Genomic DNA, 15,000 nt, shown 5'->3' on the forward strand with positions numbered 1-15,000 from the left:
GCGCAATCTACTTACGCACCTTTTTTCCCCCATTCGTATACGCACACACATACGCGCCCTTATATATTCATATATGTGTATATATGTTTGTGTGTGTGTGTGGGTGGTGTTTGTGTGTGTGTGTGTGTGGTGTTTGTGTGTGTGGGTATACGCATAAAGAAACACCCATAACATTTATACATGCACACATACGTAACCATTCATGTATAAATGAATATAATATATATATATATATATATATATATATATATATATAATATATATATCTATATTATATATTATATTATATATATATATATATGGCCGTGCCCCAGCATGGCCACGCTCGTCAGCTGAAACTAGATAGATAAAATAAAAAAATAATAGATATATATGTATATAGATATATATAAATATATATATATATATGTGTGTGTGTGTGTGTTTGTGTGTGTATATATATATATATATATATATATGTATATATATATGCATATATATAAATATAAATGAAGTTGCATAAAGATATACATAAACATACATACGCATCTATACATTCACACACACACACATATATATATTGTATGTGTATATATATATATATTATATGTGCACACTCACAAAGAAACCTACACATAAAGAAATAAATACGTACATACATACACAAAAACAGACACAGGCATATAATATACATACATATATATATATACATAAACGTACGCACATATACATGCATTAGACACATATATGTATGCACATGCACCACACACATGCAGTTACATACGTTCATATATATACATACACACTTACCCACACACGCACGCACATACAGAGAGAGAAAGGGGGGAAAGAGAGAGAGAGGAAGTCATGGTAAGTTAAAAAGACTAACGCACAAACGCACAAACGCACACAATGATCTGGGAACAGAGTCTAACAAAGACAGCATTAGAAAAAAGACACCCACATACGAAGAGAGAAGTGGAAACAATCATTGGCACACTTGTACACACACACACACACATACACACACACACACTCACAGATACACACATACACACACACACACACTCACAGATACACACTAGCGCATGTATGATGAACTTCTCTTTTTTCTTTTTCTTTTTGTTTTCACTTTTGCGGGGAAACAAGTTGGGTCGCTGAGCGCAGCAAGTCTTGAAGAAAGTGAATTTTTATTATTAGTCGCCTGTTTAGAATGACTCTTGATATATATAAGTAAAAAAAGACCCTTCCCTCCCCCCGGCTCACCACCACCACCACCACCACCACCTCCACTCTTTCATCATACCTCACTACTCGGCATCTGACTGCAACAGAGCGATAGAAACAAAAACAACAACACCAACAACAACGAAAACAATAACACCACCACCACCACCACCACCACCACCACCACCACTACCACTACCACTACTACTACTACTACTACTACTACTACTACTACTACTACTACTACGGCAGGCAACGACTATACACGAAGGATTTGTTCGCTTCTGTAGAACTTTTTCTCTTCTTCCTTAATCACAACATTCTTTAAACAATAGGAGGGAGAAAACGGAACGAATATATTTTGGAGACTAAATTAACACTGGATTATTTTCATTATCCGATCTTTATTGAACTGACAATTATAATGTGATGTTAAGGTAAATATAATTTTGAAGTTTTTAATCTTTTAATCTGAACAAGTTTTAACTTTTCGCACGATGTTCTAATTAAGTTTTAAATTCGGCTTTCCTTGTACATGTGTGTACGTAAGTATCTGCGTATACATACGTACATGTGTGTATTTCTCATTGATGTTGCTGGTATTGTTAGCTCTTATTCTCTAATTTTACAGTTTCACATTGTCCTTAAGGTCAGCGTCAAAACCCGGGTTTCGATTATCATTTCCTTTCTTCAAATAAAAACCACACATTCGATTCAACTGAGAACAAAAGCATGTAAAACACGATTTTAAAAATGAATAACACTCATTGGCGCCGAATCATAACATAATATAATATAATATATAAATTTAGAAACCTAGTTTGTTTTAACCGTTCAGAGAATGAATATTGGTTTCGCACCCATAAAGCTCTTAACTGCAAAGGTGCAAAACCAGTGGTCACCCTCTGACCGGCCATAACAAACAACCTTCTAAATATTCTATAATTTTTAGAGTGTGTCACTTATCCAGTATATGAAGCACTGACCGATATATATCTATATCTATCTATCTATCTATCTATCTATCTATCTATCTATCTATCTATCTATCTATCTATCTATCTATCTATCTATCTCTCTCTCTCTCTCTCTCTATATATATATATATATATATACGTACACACACACATACATACGCACGTATGTATCTATATATGTATGTATGTATGTTTGAATCTGTTTCTCTGAGTTGTGTGTAAATGTGGTTTGTGCCTGATGTATGTTTGAGATATTTCTCAACATAGGAAACTATTAGTAGCACTTAAAGTCATATATTGTGTCCTATGTATGAATATATATATATATACGATAATAAATCTCTGAGCGATATATATATAGTTTTTGTATTTGGTTTGCATGATTCTTTATGCAAATTCGTGTGTTGAAGCATATATTATTGTGTCTGTGGAGAGTCCTTCTCTTTCAGTGCTTTGTTACTTAACACATTCACCGGTTCGATTTCCACTCACTTACTTTAGAAAAAAATAAATAGGTGGAAATCAGACCGGTAAGTGTGTTAAATAATAAAGCACTAAAAGAGAATGACTCTCTCCCAGACACAATAGTGTATATATAGATATGTATATATATATATACACACACATGCATACATACATGTATGTACGTACGTATTCATTTTGCGATGCCAATGTATATTAAGTGTACGCGCAGGTACGATATCTTGACGCGGATCAGACCGTTCTGTAGTGTCTTGCATTGTTTCAATCCAAAAATTATCCACCTCTTACGTCCTTTCCTATAAAATTTAGGGATTTGTTTTTTATTTTTTATTTTATTTTTCATTTTTTTCTTTTTGTACCTGAAGAAAAATGGAACCAACAATTAAAACTGCTGCTGTTGCTTACCCCTATATCAGCCCTTAACGAGAAAAACTATGTATAGAAAGCATTTTAACCGCGACCATCCTGTATTTGTTTATTCGAGCAATTATTTTCAGTATACACTTCCTATATAAGGTGTGATTTGAGGGAGGTATAAGGGTTGCATTTTAGGTGGTCAACTGACTTTGAGACATCCTCAGAAAGCACCCTTATTGAATGTGGTTGCTTTAGTCCCAGATCAGCTTCGGTCAAACAAGGTTCCACCTATGACCATACCGTCCTTTTACAAAGCATATCTAGAACTGTATTATTATTATTGAATGCATCTTGTTTTCCTTGTTTAAGACGGTGGCGTGCGAGCGACAGGAATAAGATTTAGCTATCATTTCTAGCAGTAAAAGCGACCGCGTAAAGCCGAACAACCGATCGGAATGAGCACGTTGTTTCGAATCTTGGGTGAAGCGTTTTCGTTTTATATACTTATGTGCCACATACACCTGAAGAAAAAAAAAATAAGACGAAAAGAAAGCTAGCACAGGATTGGAAAATGAACATCACTACTTCAAATTATAGTATCCAGTGATAAATAACGTATACTCTGAGTGTTAATTAACCTCTAGACAGAAAACATGTTAGAACCGGGGACAAAATACTTCGTGGTATCTAGGTAGGTCCTTTTCGTTCTGAGGTCAAATCTCGCCAAAGTCAGTCTTATTTTTTATTCTTCCGGGTCAAAATTTTGTGACGATACCTGTATAATCTATATTTCGCCAATAAATTCCAATCCTTGTACATGTTTTGGAAATTAAATATATAACGTTATATGGCCGTATGGTAAGCATGCTTCCCAACTACATGGTTCCGGGTTCAGTCCCATAACGCTTCACTTTGGGCAAATATTTCCTATTATAGCCTTGTCACTGGATTTGGTAGCTGGGAACTGCAAAAAGTCCCACACCACCACCACCACATATATATCCGTGGGTGTATATTTTGTGTCTGTGTTTGTTCCCCCCCAACTCTTTACAACTGATGCTGGTGTGTTTACATCTCCGTAACCTACCGGCTCAGCGAAAGAGACCGATAGAATCAGGACCAGGCTTTAAGAAATGAGTACTGGGGTCGATTAGTTCGGATAAAATTCTTCAAGGGGGTACCCCAGCATGGTCGCACTCTAATGACTGAAACTAAAGATAAAAGGCGAAACAATGTGTATGCATATAGTGTCTAACATATATATATATGTGTGTGTGTGTGTGTATTGTATAATTTATTTATATATATATATATATCACCGTCACCGACCAGGCTATCAGATGTTGTTAAACATCGCTGGTCACAATGCGCTTCGCATTATTTTAGCCTTCAAATGACGCCACGAGCAGCAGGCCAACAGAAGAAAGAGTGAGAGAAAGTTGTGGCGAAAGAGTACAGCAGGGATCTCCACCTCCCCCTGCCGGAGCCTCATGGAGCTTTAGATGTTTTCGCTCAATAAACACTCACAACGCCCGGTCTGGGAATTGAAACCGCGATCGTACGACCGCGAGTCCGCTGCCCTAACCACTGGGCCACTGCGCCTCCACATACACACACACACACACACACACACACATATATATATATAACGTGTATAACGTGTAGACGCATGGCTCAGTGGATCGTGAGGTTGTGATCTCGAATCCCGAACTGGGCTGCGTGTTGTGTTCTTGAGCAAGACACTTTATTTCACGTTGCTCTAGTTCACTCAGCTGTAGAAATGAGTTGCGACGTCACAGGTGCCACGCTGTATCGGCCCTTGCCTTTCCCTTGGATAACATTGGTGACGTGGAGGGGGGAGGCCGGTATGCATGGGCGACTGCTGGTCTTCCATAAATAACTTTGCTCGGACTTCTGTATGGGAGGGTAGCTTCCCGGATGCAATCCCATGGTCAGTGTCGTGACCGAAGAGGGTCTCAGATAACGTGTATACGGTGTACTTGCGTGGACATAAAGCGACGAGCTGGCAGAATCATGAGCATGCCGGGTAAAACGCTTAGCGGCATTTCGCCCATCTTTACGCCCTGAGTTCGAAAGGTGCCGAGGTCGACTTTGCTTCTCGTCCTTTCAAAGTCCATAGAATAAGCCCCAGTTGAGTACTGAGGTCGATGAAATCAACAAACCCTCTTCCTCAAAATTTCAGTCCCTCTGCCTATACTCTTTTACTTGTTTCAGTCATTTGACTGCGGCCATGCTGGAGCACCGCCTTTAATCGAGCAACTCGACCCCGGGACTTATTCTTTTGTAAGCCCAGTACTTATTCTATCGGTCTCTTTTGCCGAACCGCTAAGTAACGGGGACATAAACACACCAGCATCGGTTGTCAATCAATGCTAGGGGGACAAACACATACACACCAACACACACGTGCATATATATATATATATATATATATATATATATATATATATATATATATATAATATATATATACATACATATATACGACAGGCTTCTTTCAGTTTCCGTCCACCAAATCCACTCACAAGGCTTTGGTCGGCTCGAGGCTATAGTAGAAGACACTTGCCCAAGGTGCCACACAGTGGGACTGAACCCGGAACCATGTGGTTGGTAAACAATCTACTTACCACACAGCCACTCCTGCGCCTATAGTAGAAAAAGTATTTAGCGTATATATATTGTATAGGGTATCGTTTATAACGTGTAAATAACGTGTGTAGAATGTGTCTGTTTGTGATCATAACATCTAGTGTGAAGAATATACCCAAAAGATTAAAGAAAAAGGAAGAAGAAAAAACGATCATATATATTTCCTGGTGATATGTAATGAAGGAGGCTTCCAAGTCTTTGCTCGACGTGCTAGAAATAGCAGCCAAATCTTTGTTTCTTTGTTTCTTTCTTTCTGTCTCTCTGTCTTTCTTTCTTTCTTTCTTTCTTTCTTTCTTTCTTTCAAATGCACAGAGTCTTCGCAGCAAAGTTTTCTTCGTTGTTTGCAGCAAATTACTATGAGTTTTCGCCTGATTTCTCAAGCAAGGTTTCTCTCTCTCTCACTCTCTCTCTCTCTCTCTCACCCTCTCTCTCTGCTTCTCTCTATCTCTCTCACTCTCTCTCTCTCTCCTTACCTATCTATGTATGTATGTATCTATCTATCTCTTTTTGTGTACACACGCAAAACACACACTCTCTCTGTCTGTCTCTCTCTCTCTCTCGCGTGCACACACACACACACACACACACACACACTGGGCCTCTGAAAGAAATTCCGGAAGGTGGAACCAGAACTATTTTCGGCCCCACAACCCTGCTCCAGGAAATGGGTAGCCTTTCAGAATACAAGGGGCTGTGATTTCGTGTCCTTTCTCAATCTTGACTCTTTGAGAAAAATATCTCTCTACACACACACAAACACACACGAGAGTGTTCAGCTTTCCCTGGCTGTCACTGCTCCCCCGAACTTATAGGCCCTGCATTCATATACATGTGTGTGTGTGTGTGTGTGTGTGTGTGTGTGTGTGCATGCGTGCGTGTGTATGCGAGTGTCTATCTATCTATTTATTTCTCCCTCTCCTTACACACACACACACACACCACACACACACACACACACACACATACACATATATATGTATATTCTTTTATTCTTTTGTTTGTTTCGGTCATTTGACTGCAGCCATGCTGGTACACCCCAGGACTTTTCTTTGTAAGCCTAGTACTTATTCTATCGGTCTCTGTTTCGGGGACGTAAACACACCAGCATCGGTTGTCAAGCGATGGTGGGGGTACAAACATACACACACAGAAACACACACACACACACACACACACACCACACACACATATATATATATATATATATATATATATATATATATATATATATACGACAGGCTTCTCTCAGTTTCCGTCAATCAAATCCACTCACAAGGCTTTGGACGGCCTGAGGCTAGAGCAGAAGACACTTGTCCAAGGTGCCACGCAGTAGGACTGAACCTGGAACCATGTGGTTGGTAAGCAAGCTACTAACCACACAGCCACTCCTGTTATATACAGGAGTTGAACAAAATAATGGAAACATCTTAAAATTTTAAACAAATTTATTTTAATATGGGGTAGGACCGCCTTTGGCAGTAATTACAGCTTGAATTCTACGAGGTATGGACTCGTACAAAGTTTGAGTTATATCCAAAGGAATTTTTCTCCATTCTTCAGCTAAAACAGTCTCCGGTTCTTGTAGTGATGATGGTGGAGGATATCGACTCCTTACTTGTTTTTCTAAAATGCACCATAAATGTTCAATAATATTGAGATCTGGGGAGTGTGGTGGCCAGATAAGATGTTCCTCATGCCATTCAATAACAACTTTAGCTGTGTGAATTGGTGCATTGTCACCCTGAAAGATCGCGTTTCCCCCTGGGAACAGTACTACAACCTATACAGAACGAATTTGATCAGATAAAATGCTTAAATAGTCTTGACTATTAATTCTGCCACGAAGGGAATCCATTCGGCCGGCGGATTTCCAAGATATAGCCCCCCAGATCTTCACAGATCCTCTTCCATGTTTAACTGTTGGAAGAAGGCAGTCAGGGTCAAATGCTTCTTTTCGCTGTCTCCACACGTATACTCGGCCGGTGGTTGGAAATAAGGCAAAGGATGACTCGTCCAAGAAAATAACATTCTTACACTGCTCTAGGGATCAATTCTGTAGGTTTTTACTCCACTCTAAGTGCTTCGCAACGTTTGTTTTTGAAAGAAGTGGTTTTCTGTTTGCAGTCCTCCCGTGAAATCCGACATTGTACAGCTCTTGGCGAACGGTTTTTGTAGAAACTGGGTTCTCGAGGGGGTACTTAAGCTCTGCAGTAATTTTGGGAGCTATAACTTTGTGATCCTTTCTAACAATTCGCGCAAGAGTCCGACGGTCCCTATCTGAAAGATTTTGTTTTCTTCCGGAGTTTTGTTTCGATGAGGAGGTGTTTCCCTCTTTCTCAAAGGCTGTCATTACTTTCGAGACAGTCCTTCTTGATACACCAAACATTTCGACTGTTTTTGTTATGTTAGCGCCTTCCATAGTAGCACCAACAATTTGACCTCTTTGAAAGTCCGATAGATCTGTCATTTTAATGAATTTTAATTACCCTTTTCTGATAATATCTGAAAAGAAACAGCAATTTTAGCAAAACATATTAAGTAACACTAATAATAAATAAATAAAAATAAACAATAAAAATAATAGGCGCAGGAGTGGTTGTGGGGTTAGTAGCTTACTTATCAACCACATGGTTCCGGGTTCAGTCTCACTGCGTGGCACTTTGGACAAGTGTCTTCTACTATAGGCTCGGGCCGACCATATATATGTGTGTGTGTGTGTGTGTGTGTGTGTGTGTGTGTGTTTGTATGTCTGTGTTTGTCCTCCCAACATCGCTTGACAATCGATGCTGGTGAGTTTACGTCCCCGTAACCTAGCGGTTCGGCAAAAGAGACCGATACAATTAGTACTAAGCTTACCAAGAATAAGTTCTGGGGTCGATTTGCTCGAATGAAGGCGGTGCTCCAGCATGTCCGCATTCAAATGACTGAAACAAGTATAAGAGTAAGCTTTTGACGGTTTTATATATATTCCAAAATCATGGTGCTATGATGCTAGGTGTTTCCATTATTTTGTCCAACCCCCTGTAAAAATGGGAGCTTGTTACTCAAAGCAGACGGCGCGTGTAAAATGTGTTATTTCAACCGATTGGTTCTCAACCATCGTCGTTTTATCCCTGGACCTCTTTGATTCCTATTTTACTGGATTGGACCCCCAGAGCTACCCCACCCGATGTTTGAAAAATTTCTATGGTAATTTTTCGAGGAAATGCATAAAAATGAAATTGTTAAAATATTTTGTGCATTGTAGAAGAATAAGGAATTTATTGCATAGAAACTTTAGCAACAAAGTCTTACATGGACCCCACCAAGAGTCAAGTGAACCCCACTAAGGGTCAAGTGAACCCCGGTTTAGATTCACTGTTTTAGCCATTTAGATAGGACGAGTTAAGTTTTCCCGTGGCACACGAACTCACAACTTCCGTAAATATTCTTACGACGTCAACAATGTGTGTGTGTGTGTTTGTGTGTGTGTGTATGCGTGTGTGTGTGTGTGCGTGTGCGTGTATGTGTGTGTGTGTTTGTATGTGTGTGTATGTGTGTGTGTATGTGTGTGTATGTGTGTGTGTGTATGTGTGTGTGTATGTGTGTGTATGTGTGTGTATGTGTGTGTATTGTGTGTATGTGTGTGTGTGTGGTGTGTGTGTGTGTGTGTGTGTTTGTATGTCTGTGTTTGTCCTCCCAACATCGCTTGACAATCGATGCTGGTGAGTTTACGTCCCCGTAACCTAGCGGTTCGGCAAAAGAGACCGATACAATTAGTACTAAGCTTACCAAGAATAAGTTCTGGGGTCGATTTGCTCGAATGAAGGCGGTGCTCCAGCATGTCCGCATTCAAATGACTGAAACAAGTATAAGAGTAAGCTTTTGACGGTTTTATATATATTCCAAAATCATGGTGCTATGATGCTAGGTGTTTCCATTATTTTGTCCAACCCCCTGTAAAAATGGGAGCTTGTTACTCAAGCAGACGGCGCGTGTAAAATGTGTTATTTCAACCGATTGGTTCTCAACCATCGTCGTTTTATCCCTGGACCTCTTTGATTCCTATTTTACTGGATTGGACCCCCAGAGCTACCCCACCCGATGTTTGAAAAATTTCTATGGTAATTTTTCGAGGAAATGCATAAAAATGAAATTGTTAAAATATTTTGTGCATTGTAGAAGAATAAGGAATTTATTGCATAGAAACTTTAGCAACAAAGTCTTACATGGACCCCACCAAGAGTCAAGTGAACCCCACTAAGGGTCAAGTGAACCCCGGTTTAGATTCACTGTTTTAGCCATTTAGATAGGACGAGTTAAGTTTTCCCGTGGCACACGAACTCACAACTTCCGTAAATATTCTTACGACGTCAACAATGTGTGTGTGTGTGTTTGTGTGTGTGTATGCGTGTGTGTGTGTGTGCGTGTGCGTGTATGTGTGTGTGTGTTTGTATGTGTGTGTATGTGTGTGTGTATGTGTGTGTATGTGTGTGTGTGTATGTGTGTGTGTATGTGTGTGTATGTGTGTGTATGTGTGTGTATTGTGTGTATGTGTGTGTGTGTGTGTGCGTGTGTGTGTGTGTGTGTGTGTGTGTCGTTTCTTTCTGAAGGCAGTAGAAATGTGATGTGAGAAAAATTTGGCTGCTGTTTCTTGCACGTCGCGCAACATAATTAAAGCGCAAGTGTTGGCTTAGCTGGTAGTTTGAATAATTAAATAAAAATTCAAATGATTAATTGATAAAATAATGAACGTGGCACGTGAATCTTCTTAATTACTTTTTATTTCGCTGTTGAATTGTGCTTTATTTTATTATTGTTTTCGTCACAAGTCATTAGCAGACCTAAAAAAGGCAATCTATTCGCGACCATCGCATCTCTTTGGTTTTTATTTATCGTAGACTGCATTTTCCTCTGTCTTTCATTTTTTAAACACGAGAGAATGTGATGTAACGAAGATTTGACTGCTATTTCTAGCAAACTGAACACCCCTGTAGAAACTCACTCTAGTGTGGGTCTTACTGTGGATGATGATGATGATGATGTATATTGAATTTCTTGCTGCTACTATTTGGCTCTCAGTTCTATCCTAACCAATAAGATACTTGTTAAAGACGTTCCAGCCGGAGCCATTCATGTTTTTTTTTATATATTTAGAACTAAGACGGTAGGGTTTGGTTTTAGAGAGATTTGACTGTTATTTCTAGCAAATTGAGCAACCATATAGAAGTTCACTCATCAGTTTATTGTTGCTATCGTGTTGTTGTTGTTGTTGTTGTTGCTGCTGATGATGATGATAATGATGATGACGACGATGACGACGTCTATGATGATGATGATGATCTATTTTATTTGCTGTTTCTGTCGCTGCTATAGCTGCTACTAATGATTAGATCCCAGTTCAATTCTGACCAGTCCCAGCCGTAGTCATCCCATTTTTCTTTTTTATGAATCTAATTGGTTTCATTCGCAAAATAAGTCCCTTTTAATTTTGCTCAGATTGCTTTCAATTTCGGTGCATCAATGCAGCTTTGATTACGATCAACCAATTACTTTACGTCGTAAATTAAAGAATCTGATGTTGTTTGGAATCAAAGTTGGGACATTCGGGTAATTTTAGCCAATCAACAGACAGCAAGGCATTAACAGCTTGTTACCATGACAAACGCACGTTGTGTTGTGTCCTCTTCATCCGCATGTTGTGTTGATTCTTCACACCACGAGATTTACTTCACCCGCGTGTTTTGTTTTAATAAAACTTTATATTTATCAATTAGAATGTTATTATAGATACTAGCACTATGACCCGGCAACGCCGGGTCATAGTGCTAGTGCATGCATATACAGCTGCGTGCGTACACACATACACGCGAGTACTGTCCAAATTTTCGACCAATCACATACAGCTAGCTGGCATTCAATTGGCGTATCAAGTTTCGGGTATTTTGATTGGGTTTTGGATAGAAAATTCATAAAAAAGTCACTTCTATTGATTTTTTAATGGCTTTGCGGAGTGACTGGGGGAATGTAAGGATGTGCACGATCACCCTTGGACGGTTTTGAATGACCATAGAAAGTGCGAGCCCTCTAACTGAAAAATTGTGAATTTATATAAAGGACACACACACACAGACATTTTGCCGTTTATATATATAGATATTTTTCCTCAATTGTCTTAATATTTTACACATTTTTCATATATAGCAAAAGATGTTTGCGATGTTTATACAGTTTCTTAACATTCTAAAGGGGAATGGAATGGCACACCTGCACTTCAAGCACAGTATTGACAAAGCATCGGTGACTCATCGACTCAGTATTGCCAAGCTTCAGGGACTCATTGACTCAGATAGCTGGATTTATGATTTCACTAGGTTAATTCTATTCATAAACATTTGAATTAAGAGTATTTCTTAAACCGTTAGCTTCACATTTCAACAGCTTAACTGAAATTTAGCTCAAGCAACAGGAACTGAGAGCGATATCGTGGAACAGAGAAACTGTGGGTGATAAAGACAATTTGACATTATTTTTGAATTCTGCATGCAAAAACATATAAGATACAGGTATTCTTCTCCTTGGGACAAATTCTTTATTGACCAGTGTTATTCTTATCGTAGTTTACAAATCCAAGCATGAAAACGTTACGGAACTTTGAAGTTTGGGAGTCAGACGCCCCCTTTACAGACACACACACATGTAATTATATATTAATGGTGTACACAAATACATGACAGGTATACATAATACTGAAATAAGTATAAAGCAAACATGCAGACAAATATATTAGTATAGCAAATTTTTTAAAAATAGAAAAAAACATACAATCAAGGAAGAGACAAGAGAAATAGTAAGATGATACATGTTGATTTTATTAGGTATTTCTATTTATTTAGAAGCCTACAATGAAATTAGGTATTTCTGTTTATTTAGAAACTATAAATTTCACAGGATACAACCTTAACATTGACACCGCTCTGCTAACCGCAGAAAATTTCTATATCGCTATTGGCTAAAAATAGTTTTTCCGATTTTTAAACCTCTGTAACTTTTTCCTCTAATTTTTTTCTCCAGAACATCATATGTTCATAACAATGAGACTGGAAGATTACATTATTATAGCCGATTTTCAGATATTTTACTTTCTTTTAAAAGTAATGCATATTTTGCGAATAAAAAAAACAAACTAGTTTATAGAAATATTATTATTTCTAAGTCTCTCTAAAGGAGACTGCGGCAGCGGTGCTGGATATAAATAGTTATCGCCAAGCTATATGGCAGTCCATAAATATAGCACGAAAGCTGCCGTTGATTAGCTACAAGAGGCCATCGCCTCTAGCTAGTTTCGAAATACCTTGAAACTAGTCTGCAGATGCCTGACCCGCAAGGGGAAGCGGCTGACCTCCCCTGTTCGACGGTTATAATGGACAGGTTCGTGTGCCACATAGCTAGCTAGAGGCGATGGCCTCTTGGAGCTAATCAGCGGCAGCTTTCGTCCTATATTTATGGACTGCCATATTAACTTGGCGATAACTATTAAAAAAACCTAGTTCTTTTTTATATTTATGTTTAAAACTAGGATGGCAGGGTTTGATTTTTAGGGTGATTTGACTGTTATTTTGAGTAAACCCATCGGCCTCACCAATTTAGTTTGTTTAGTAACCTCCATCTTTAGCTTGTTGATTTTGTTGTATTTGTTTTGTCATCTGCTGCTGCTACTGCTGCTACTGCTGCTTAGCCCATAGTTCAGTCTCGACCGAGAAGAAATATGGTCAAAGCGTTCTGATCGTAGACAGCCCATACTGTACTTGAATTGAGGGCGATTTGACTGCTATTTCTAAAAGGACATCGTTGACATTAACATTGCTCTCCTCCAGCAAACTGTTGCAGTTGTTAATATTTTATACTCTTACAGCTGTGTGGTTACGAAGTTCGCTTTGTAAGCTCGTGATTTCGGGTTCTATTCACAGCGCGGTACATCGGGCAAGCGACGTCTACTGTAGCTACTGGGCTGATCAATGCCTTGCGAGTGAATTTCATAGAAGGACACTGCGTAGAGGCCCGTTTTGTATACAGACATATACATACATATATACTCACAAACACATACACACACGTTTATATTAGCACTCACCTAATGGGTAAGCATGCCTCATCAATTCACAAGTATGCATAGCATATGCACACGTGGTCGAGCCCATTTGTTCATTCGAGGAAAGGGAATTGGAGAATCTTTGGAATGTTTTACAGACCTTCACTGCACCACTTATTTACAGAAATTAAAGGATGCAGGTTAGTTTACATTGTTAAATGTTGCGAAAAATTGCAGCAATTCGATACATACATACATACATAAATACACTCACGCACACACACACACGCACACACACACACACACACCACACACACACACATACACTCACACACGCGCATATCTATCTATCTATCTATCTATCTATCTATCTATCTATCTATCTATCTATCTATCTATCTATCTATATATCTATCTATCTATAGATTCTCTTGTTTCAGTCATTTGACTGCGGCCATGCTGGAACACCACCTTAAGTCGAATAAATCGACCTCAGGACTTAGTCTTTGGAAGCCTAGTACTTATTTAATCGGCCTCTTTTGCCGAAACGCTAAGTTACGGGAACGTAAACACCAACACGCGCGCGCACACACTCGCACATTAACGATGGGCTTCTTTCAATTTCCGTCTACCAAATCTACTCACAAGGCTTTGGTGGGCCCGAGACTATAGTAGAAGACACTACCCCAAAGTGTCATGCAAAGGGACTGAACTCGGAACCATGTAGTTGGGAAGCACAGCCACGCCTATATGGGATATATATATATATTTAATTTTAATTTTTGTTTTATTTTTCTTCTAACGCTTGTGCTTCTTTCTCCCCAGACCCTTTGAATGTTTCCTTCCCACGTTTAATTTCCTCTCCGCTTTTTTTTCTCTCCCCCTTGTTATTCCACCATGCCGGACTACAAATCCTACCTCCTCACTCTTCACCATCGCCTAAAACAATGCCTCCGCTTTCTTCCTTTCCACTGCTTTCAGCAGTCGCCATGATAGATCGTTAGCCACTACATACATTTTTGTTCTCTCCTTGTTTCTCTCCTTGTTTTTTCTGTGTCACTTTCTGTAGAAGAGCGTAGGCTCGAAACGTAAAAGACTTTTTCTATTCCTAAGCGTTATACTAATACATCTTTTTTTTTGTACACCACCTGTCTTCGTCTTTTGTTTTTTTCGTAAACTCTCCCTATATATATATATATATAGATATATATTCTCTCCCTCCTCCCTTATTCCACT

At 38.9% G+C, this 15,000-nt stretch overlaps 1 protein-coding gene across 2 annotated transcripts in view; it reads left to right on the top strand.

Moving 5' to 3' along the window:
• The first annotated feature begins 1,090 nt into the window (after positions 1-1,090).
• The window catches only part of LOC115219772 (neurotensin receptor type 1), a 69,503-nt gene continuing 55,593 nt past the window's right edge, over positions 1,091-15,000 (top strand). For both annotated transcript variants that reach the window (XM_029790023.2, XM_029790024.2), the window contains exon 1: positions 1,091-1,643. The gene's annotated coding sequence lies outside the window, so the exon portion shown is untranslated. The remainder of the gene's footprint in view (positions 1,644-15,000) is intronic.

This window comes from Octopus sinensis, linkage group LG15 (genome assembly GCF_006345805.1).
Source record: "Octopus sinensis linkage group LG15, ASM634580v1, whole genome shotgun sequence".
NCBI lineage: Eukaryota > Metazoa > Mollusca > Cephalopoda > Octopoda > Octopodidae > Octopus > Octopus sinensis.